Source organism: Nicotiana tabacum, chromosome 11 (genome assembly GCF_000715075.1).
Source record: "Nicotiana tabacum cultivar K326 chromosome 11, ASM71507v2, whole genome shotgun sequence".
Lineage (NCBI taxonomy): Eukaryota > Viridiplantae > Streptophyta > Magnoliopsida > Solanales > Solanaceae > Nicotiana > Nicotiana tabacum.
Window position 1 is genome coordinate 55,033,311 of NC_134090.1, and position 9,966 is coordinate 55,043,276.

Sequence of the window (9,966 nt, forward strand, 5' to 3'; positions counted from 1 at the left end):
TTCTTACGATCGTCACCCACTTTGATAAGTCCAATTGATCCCTCGGGATCCCACTCCTCATCAGTTTCTATCATATTGATCCATTTGTCCCTATGATCTGGAAAAGGATTGTTGCGGACGTTAGGTGTGGCTTCCTTCGCATGTATGACCTTATTATCAATAAATGTCTAGATCTTATATTTCATTGTCCGGCACTCGTCAATATTGTGCCCTTTCATAATAGAATGATATGCATAGGTTTTGTTCGGGTTGACCCATTGAGATGAATTCTCCATTGCCACAGCGGGAATAGGAGTGACATAACCAGCAGCCTTCAATCTTTCATACAACTGGTCGATGGGTTCAGTAATGGCAGTGTATTGTCTGGGTGGTTTGCGATCAAAATTAGGTTGGCGTTTCTGGTAATTTGGATGAGTTGGAGGTGAATGATAGTAGGTTGGCTGGGTGTTATAAGTATGATAGGTGGTGGCGGGTTGAGAATATCTAGGAGGTGAGGGTTGGTATGTAGGTGGAGGTGTTTGGTATGTGAGTGGAGATTTTGGGCCTTGGGGGTCGGAAAAGATGAAAGAGGGGAAGCAAGTCAAAGAAAATGAATTTTTCGTCCAAGTTTGGCATATTGAGATAAAATACGAGCCGAGCGTTAATACTCGATATTTATGGACTAGTGCCATACAAGGTACTACATTACCATGCTAGTAAGGTATACAAGGTATGTTAAAAAAGAGTAGTATTTTAAGTAAGTTGAACTAATTCTTAATTATGCGGGTAATTGGTTAATTACCGGGTAACGGGACATTACCTAATTAATTGGGGATATATTTGATAAGTATTAAAAAAGCATGAGGTGACAGCCCTCCATGCAATTGGAATGACTCATACCACAAATTAAAAGGCGGCATCTAAGTGTCATGCAAATGACACTTACATACAAATCTACAAAGAATTTAAAGGGTGTATTGTAGTCTTCATTGGTTATAAGACTAATTGTCACAACCCTAAAATTGACCCGGTCATGATGGCGCCTATCGTGAAACTAGGCTAGCCGACACAACTCCCGAATTAATCATTAATCAATAAGAATCATTTTTAAGCCTTTGATTAATAAAATGTCTCATAATGTAAGTCCAAATGAACAGTGCGAAAATAATATACAAGCCCGACATCGGAGTGTCACAAGTCACGAGCATCTACTAAGGTCTGAATACAACAAGAGTATAAGAATGTAATAAATACAGTCTAAGGAAGACAAGAGAGAGAAAAGCAGTGCTGCGAACGTCGAGCAACTACCTTGCTAACTCTGATGACTCTGCCACTGAGCAATCAACACCTGCTACCGAGTTCAGAAATACCTGAATCTGCACACAAGGTGTAGGGAGTAATATGAGTACGCCAACTCAGTAAGTAATAAAAGTAAATGAAAGCTGAGCAGTAAGAAAACACGTAAGCCACGTCATAAAGCTACAAAAAATGCAGTACATTTCCAAAACAGTATAGAAATCATTTACTTCGTAAATCAAGCTCAGTTTCAGTAAAACATTTTAAAAACAACTTTCAATAGTTTCAAACAAGTGATATAACAGTGAGTAAAATTGATAGAAATGTAAACAGCCCCTCGGGCATAATATCAACAGAACCAGCCCTCAGGCTACCTCACTATCACTCGTAATCAGTCCCTCGGGCAAAACATGAATCAAGAACCGCCCCTTGGGAAAAACATGGATAAAAAATAGCCCCTCGGGCTACAATATGAAACAACAACAGCCCCTCGGGCTACATCATATCACTCACACTGGGTATCAGCGCTCACTTGGGGTGTATAGACTCCAGGAGGTGCCCCTTACGGCCTAAGCGTAATAACAAGCCAACTCGTGGCATAATTAATGTATCACTCACTCAACTCACGCTCACTGGGTGTGTACAGACTCTGAGAGGGGCCCCTTACGACCCAAGCGCAATAACAAGCCATCTCGTGGCATAATCAATAGGCTTTCGGCCTCATATCAAGCCACCTTGTGGCGTACAACTCAGGCCCTCGGCCTCATAATCATGAATCAGATCAATACCGTTGCGGCATGCAGCCCAATCCCAAAATAACTTCACAACACAGGCCCTCAGCCCTACTCAGTCAGAAATCTCTAAAAGCCACTCAGACACAGTAAAATATAATGCTCAGCTCAAAATATCCTTTAAGATGTCAAAACAGTATAAACATGGTTGAGTTATAAAAATAGTAGAATATAGCATGACTGAGTACAAGTATAAAGTCAAAGCAGTGAGGAATAGTGGTAAAATCCTCTAAGGATCCAAAACAATTCGCATTCGGCCCAAATATGGCATTTGGCCCAAAACATGATGATAGCAAACAATTTTTAATCAAATACGCTGTAAAACAGTCATTCGGGATGGACTAAGTCACAATCACCAACGGTGCACGACCCCACGCTCGTCATCTAGGAGTCCCTGAAACTGCTCCTTCAACTCTTTTAACGCCGCCAGTGCCATACGATATGGTGCCCGGCACCAAATCAATACTGAAATTAACAACCCTGTCTGGCAACATGCCCGGCAGCAGGAAACACATTCGGAGAATCCCTCACCACGGGAACTGAATCAATGGTAGGAGTCTTTACACTAACATCCATCACGAAGGCCAAATAAGAAAGACAACCCTTCCCAACCATCTGATGGGTTTTCAAAAATGACACCACCCTACTGGGAACATAATCCGTCGAACCTCGCCACTCAATCTGTGGCATTCCAGGCATAGCCAACGTTGCCGTCTTAGCGCAACAGCCCAGAATAACACAACACCGAGACAACCAGTCTATACCCAATATCACATCCAAAATCTAACATACCAAGCAACAAAGATCCACTCGGGTCTCCAAACCTCCAATAGTTACCACACAAGACCGATATACGCGGTCCACAACCACGACTTGACCTGTCTATGAGAACTCCCAGTCTCCAAATCCATACCGCACGTGAATCACCATATCCGATCCCAACTCTACCATCCGAATACACAACACACCTTTAACACCCAATCATCCCGTGAGAGGTACTCCTATAATTCTTCTGTGCCACCAAGCAAACTCGAATACCAACAGTCGATCAAATAAGAGAGTGTCGCAATACTAATGAAGTATCCTCAACTCAAACACATCGCCCTTCTAAAACGTATACTCTCATCAAGCCATACTAGTTAGTAATATCATTTACCTAGTCATCAGAAACGATTCATGCTGCCTAAGAATTTATGCCCCTTCCTTTCAGAATTGAACCGTGACTTTACACAAGCAATTTTCAACCCTACACAACATACCACATATACCATGCCATCCTATGATAAATATGAGAACTTCATAATCCACTCTGAGCCACAATAACTATGTACTCAACTAGCCAAGAACTTTCCATTGATTCCATCTAGAAGGAAATCACTATACATTCCATGCTCCTCACGCTCGTAGAAAATATACATCTCTAACCGTGGCAGAAACCATCAAGAACTCTCTGAATTCCATTTGCACAAAACTAAACCATCCGGACTGGATCCTTCTCACATTAACCAAGCTACGCAGGCCACTAAAACCCAAGAGCGTTTTCGCGAAACACCTGTAGAAACTCATTACCTCGTAAGCATCTAAAGAACTAATCATAGCCCTTACCATGCCGATTCGACCTACTACCAAGCTGTCCTATTTATCCAAGTTCCTTCTAAATTACCTTCAAATTGATACTTCTCCTTACCATAATACCGCAATTCCTCCACCCAGACTAACCACATGAGACCCAAGCATACAACCACACCGCCTAAGGCTCACAAGCCATTGGATACTCTCTTAAATATTCCCTAATGCACCACATTCAAAATACCTACCCTGAAGAGACTTCCTGCAAATCCAAAGCAATTACTTTCACCTTCCTAATACTGATATATAGAACCCCATAATTGATATAGAAATGCCACAAGTCTTGACACTCTCCAATGCAAACCTCAGTTTTTAGCCAAATATACAACCTAAATATCTCCAATTATTCTTGTAAGATCTTGAACCCAATAGAACCATTCTCAAGAGTCATCCACTCTACTCAAACCGCTATTAGACCGATCAAACGGACCGAATGACATGTGCTCCAATAGCATTCTGACATCACAGAATGTAACCTCACCTTAATGCATCCAAGCAACTCCATGTTCTATGCACCGTACATCCTTTACCAATAACGACTCAAGCCATTCCGCGATTCTCATACACCCATAAAGCATAACATAACCTGTATTAAAATTTCCTTTACTCGAGCCATCCTCGGTCTCAACATCCAAAAGCCATAACTGATTCACCAGTACGCCTCCAGCTGGAACCAACATAGCACATAACCATGCAATCAACTAATTAATAGCAGACTCCCCCACTTGGCGCAAATCCATAGACCAAAACACACAATAACTCATAATGCATATGCGCTATTACTGCCAGAATACCATAGTGAGATTAAACTCAATCCTTCACAAAGCTCGTGTAACATGGACCATCTAGTACTTCATATCTTTTGCAAATCTCGCATTCACCCTCGTAACAGTCAAGCCCACTCTCTTAAGCGACCCCAAATTCAAGTTGCATACATATATTTCACTAGTAAAATAGATCTTCTATCAAACAACGTAAGGCTCATACGAACTTCAGAACACTCCGAAGGAGATAACCCACCTGCTTCGCCTCAAACTAATAGCTCTTCATACCCCTTCCACCGTCATAAATATTATACAATCACTTAATCTTCCTGAGTTTGAACTCATATCGTAACATGAAATCTACTCTCCCCAACTAGAAAACATGAAAAAATTCTTCACACTCCCAAAACTCGGGGCTATACATCAAATCAAGATGGAAATCAAGCACCAAATAGTCCTTTCTACCCCCAAGCAGACCCTTCTCATCTCATTCAAATCATGTGAACCCATTTCGCAGTCACATCATACTCATCACATAGCTATCCAGTCATCACTCCCACTAATCGGGACACTATCGGATATAAAAATCCAAAAGTACGTGCTCACACAATCAACGCCTCAGTGCTCAAGCTATAGGCAAAACCTGGCCTCAAGTCCTCTAGACTGGCCCAATATCAACACACAGAGATCATATCTCGCCCCTCGATTGGGGAATCACAAGCCATCAATGCACATCTGATATTGAGTGCTCATGCACGCATACGAATGTGTGGAAGGAATTCAAAGAGTTACATTTCAAGCTGAATCAAGGACGCACGATAAGAATTCAAGAATGTGAAGTTTTTCCTGAAGGTTCTGCATCCTCCTGAGGTTAAGTACAAACGTCTCCGTGAGACCTATGTAACCTAAGCTCAGATGCCAACTTGTCACGACCCTAAAACTGACCCGATCGTGAAACTAGGCTAGCCAACATAACTCCCGAATTAATCATTAATCAATAAGAATCATTTTTAAGCCTTTGATTAATAAAATGTCTCATAATGTAAGTCTAAATGAACCGTGCAGAAATAATATACAAGCCCGACATCGGAGTGTCACAAGTCACGAGCATCTACTAAGGTCTGAATACAACAATAGTCTAAGAATGTACTAAATACAGTCTAAGGAAGACAAGAGAGAGAAAAGTAGTGCTGCTAACGTCGAGCAGCTACCTTGCTAACTCCGATGACTCTGCCACTGAGCAATCAACACCCGCTACCGAGTTCAGAAATACCTGAATCTGCACACAAGGTGTAGGGAGTAATGTGAGTACGCCAACTCAGTAAGTAATAAAAGTAAATGAAAGCTGAGCAGTAAGAAAACACGTAAGCCACGTCATAACGCTACAGCAAATGCAGTACATTTCCAAAACAGTACATAAATCATTTATTTTATAAATCAAGCTGAGTTTCAGTAAAACCTTTTAAAAAACACTTTCAATAGTTTCAAACGAGTGATAAAATAGTGAGTAAAATTGATAGAAACGTAAACAGCCCCTCGGGCAAAATATGTACCATAAAACGCCCCTCGAGCAGAATATCAACAGAACCAGCCCCTCGGGCTAACTCACAATCACTCGTAATTAGCCCCTCGAGCATAACATAAATCAAGAATCGCCCCTCGGGCAAAACATGGATCAAAAACAGCCCTTCGGGCAACAATATAAAACAACAACCCCTCGGGCTACATCATAACACTCACTCAAGGTACCCCGCGCTCACTGGAGGTGTACAAACTCTAGGAGGGGCCCCTTACGGCCCAAGCGCAATAACAAACCATCTAATGGCATAATCAATAGGTTCTCGTCCTTACATCAAGCCACCTTGTGGCGTACAACTTAGGCCCTCAGCTTCATAATCATGAATCAGCTCGATACCACTGCGGCGCGCAGCCCGATCCCAAAATAACCTCACAACACAGGCCCTCAGCCCTACTCAGTCAGAAATCTCTAAAAGTCACTCGGGCACCGTAAAATATGATGCTCAGCTCAAAATATCATTTAAGATGTCAAAATAGTATAAACATGGCTGAGTTATAAAAACAATAGAATATAGCATGAATGAGCACAAGTATAAAGTTAAAGAAGTGAGAAATAGTAGTAAAAATCCCCTAAGGGTCCAAAACAGTTAGCACGAGACCCAAATATGGCATTCAGTCCAAAACATAATGATAGCAAACAATTTTCAATCAAATACGCAGTAAAACAGTCATTCAGGATGGACTAAGTCACAATCCCCAATGGTGCATGAGCCCACGCTTGTCATCTAACGTGTGCGTCACCTCAAAATAGCACAACGATGTGAAATCTGGGATTTCATACCCTCAAGACAAGCATTTACAATCATTACATACCTCAATCCGGTCCAAACTCTAGTCTGCGATGCCTTTGCCTCTCGACTCGGCCTCTGAATGCTCCAAATCTAGCCAAAACCAGATTCGTACCATTAAAATATGCTAAGGGAATAAGGCCCACTCAAAAATATCCAATTTATACCAAAAATCTCGAAATTAACCAAACCCGGCCCCCGGACCCACATCTTGGAATCCGATAGAAATCACATCAATAGAATCCTTACACTCTCACGAGTTCGTACATATCACATCGATGATCTGGCAATCGGTGACTCTCTTCCTCATCTTTCCATCCAATTCCATCAGATTGTATTATAGACATTCCAACCTTTCGCTTGATTTAACAACCATCTCCCTCCATTCGTTAATTAGTTTCATATCGGTCTTGTGTCACTCCAAGTGCTCAGCCTCGGACTCGTGAACTCTTTTGCGTAGTTTGTTATATTTCAGCTATGCTTTGGCAACTTCATCTATGACCCCATTTCCTTGATCAACCCTTGGCTCGAATATCCCTGCTATGTTATCTTCCAACTATGATGGGTAAAAGTAAACATGACCGGCATGATATCAATCTGGTTCGATGGTATCCTTTTCCATGACAACTTTCAAATGCCACATATGTTGAGCTTCACATTTGTATGGGACGTCGTCATCCTGAAAATCTGCCCTGTAGTGACTCATTTTAGCAACTCGCAGTATGACCTGCTTCCTACCAGTTTGTCTCATAACCCTGATGGGAGCATAAGGGTATATGCCCTTAACCCGATCTGTACCAAGTGTGGAACGTCCCTAGATCTGATAATGAACTCATCGGTAGGGAACCATTCGAACATCCATTGAACCTGATCCTTAGTCAAATTGCTGAAAAATTGCGCCCATCCTATAGCATTTTCGGGTTGAGCAAACCTATATGGGATATAAGTCATTCTATTAGGATAACGGAAAGCTAGGTGATCATTCCACGGCCTTCGCAAAAGCTCTTGATAATATTGACCCTTTTGGAGATGCTCTAACAACCAAACTTGTAACAGCAAATTACAACCCTCGAAGTATTTGTACCCCCTCTGATAGCGCTCTAAGGCCCGGTAAATGTCTGCTATGATCATAGGGACAATGGTATATGGCTGCCCCTCGATCACATCCATCAAGGTTTTGGTTACCATGGCCAGTCTGGTGTAGATTCTATCCCCTTGGATCGGGAACACTATCATACCCAAGAAACAAACGATGAACACAAAAACCCTACGGTGAATCCACCAAGGAAGTGATGGAGAATTCGTCATCAAAATTACGATAAGATCTACTGTGACCGTGCCGTTCATAGAGGAAGTCGAAAGGTATGTAGGAATTCTTCAGGCACTCCAAGTCATCATCCTTCTTTAATCCTATCATTTTCAGAAACCCCCTAGTAGTGCGATTTTCTGGCACCAATAAACCAGGACTATCCCAAGGTAGCCTAGTGAATCCCCCTATTTCTTCCAAGAGAGGGGTCATTTCTAAGTTTCCAAAGCGAAACATGGCTCTTTCTTTGTCCCATAACATTGTGGCAGCTTCGATTAACATGTTGTTCGGCTGGAGGTCCAATAAAGAAGGCAAATTTCCCAAGATCCTTTTCACATGATTTTTATCACTTGATGGAAGATCCTCCCACCAATCTAGCAACAATGGTGGTATGTTACGGACCATGCCGAACCTCGGGACTTCGTGCCTTATTTTCTGCAAAACAAATATGGTTAGGCCATTTCCCCCTCTAGATTCGACTATTTATACAACAATGATTAGCGCATTGGCACTTATTTCTCCAACATTAATGCACAAAATCGTGGTTGCGTCCGTATGGGATTATGAAAAACTCGGTGGACTTTGGACGAGGCTTGTCTTAAAGGGTTATTATGTGGAAAACATATTAACCTGGCTAGGTTTGACCATGACGCATGTACAATTAATCAGAGTAAGATTTTTTATAGAGGCCTAGACTGCACCGCTGATCGACTAGTTTTACCGTAAATATGCCTTTCTGAATTTAAAAGGTGATATATAGGAAGGGCGCAAACACTCATCAAGCGTTGCTATAGGATTGATTGCGCACGAGTGGAATACGATGTTGAGCATGATTTATGCAACAATAAATAACATGTTGTCACGTATTTGCACATTAAAAAGAATGATAAATGCAGTATGTAATAATTGAAAGACGTTTAAGAAAGAAAACAAGGAGACAAGTCAGTTTCTATAGTAAAGGAAATCATAAATGCTTGCAAATAAGCAATTAAATCCAAATTAAAAGGGGGATGGGGGAAGGGAAGTATTAATAGAATAAAGCATGCTTAAGATTAATTCACAAAAAGAAAGTTTGGTATGGTAAGACCTAAAAATATCCCCAGCAGAGTCGTCATGCTATCGCACCCTGTTTTTTCCTCGCGGAGTCCGAGTTTCGACATTTGGGACAACTCCTTTCCTTTAGGAATTGGGTAAGTGATTTGAAGAGTCGCCACCTAATGGATTAAGGTGCGTTAGGGCACCTAGAACAATTAACTCGTGAAACCAGCTTACATAACCAGAGATTGGGTAAAGGCTCGAAATTACCTTGAGGGAAGGTGTTAGGCACCCCTCGAGGTCCACAACGGTGGGTCCCGGACAAACTCAATTTAAGAGAATTAGTCTTTAAGGAAATAAAGCAGTTTAAACAAATAGAGATGATTTTAAAACGGGAATTAAAGGGGTACTAAGTATATTAACCTATAGGATCACTTCTATGCAATACTCGGTAACTTTCCCCAAATTGAGGTGTTACGCGTAGCACACAGGTCATCATCTCCTTTACTACCCAATTACCCTTCCCTTTTCAATTATTACCTAAGCTTTCTAGTAACATCCAGTACATACCTTATGCGTGCACTACCAGTCCCTTACCTATGGCCCTGGAGGTGTTTAGGACCTCTATTTAAGGCAGTTCCAGACACCTATGTTGTTTAAAAAGAGAAAACTAAGCGACAAACAAAAGTCAAGTAGGACTGTCATCTAAGAAGCAATTAAGTGGGCTAATGTTAACCTTCATAAATAAACAAACAAATGCACATTGTTCAAACAAGCAATTTTAAATTATTTTAGGATCC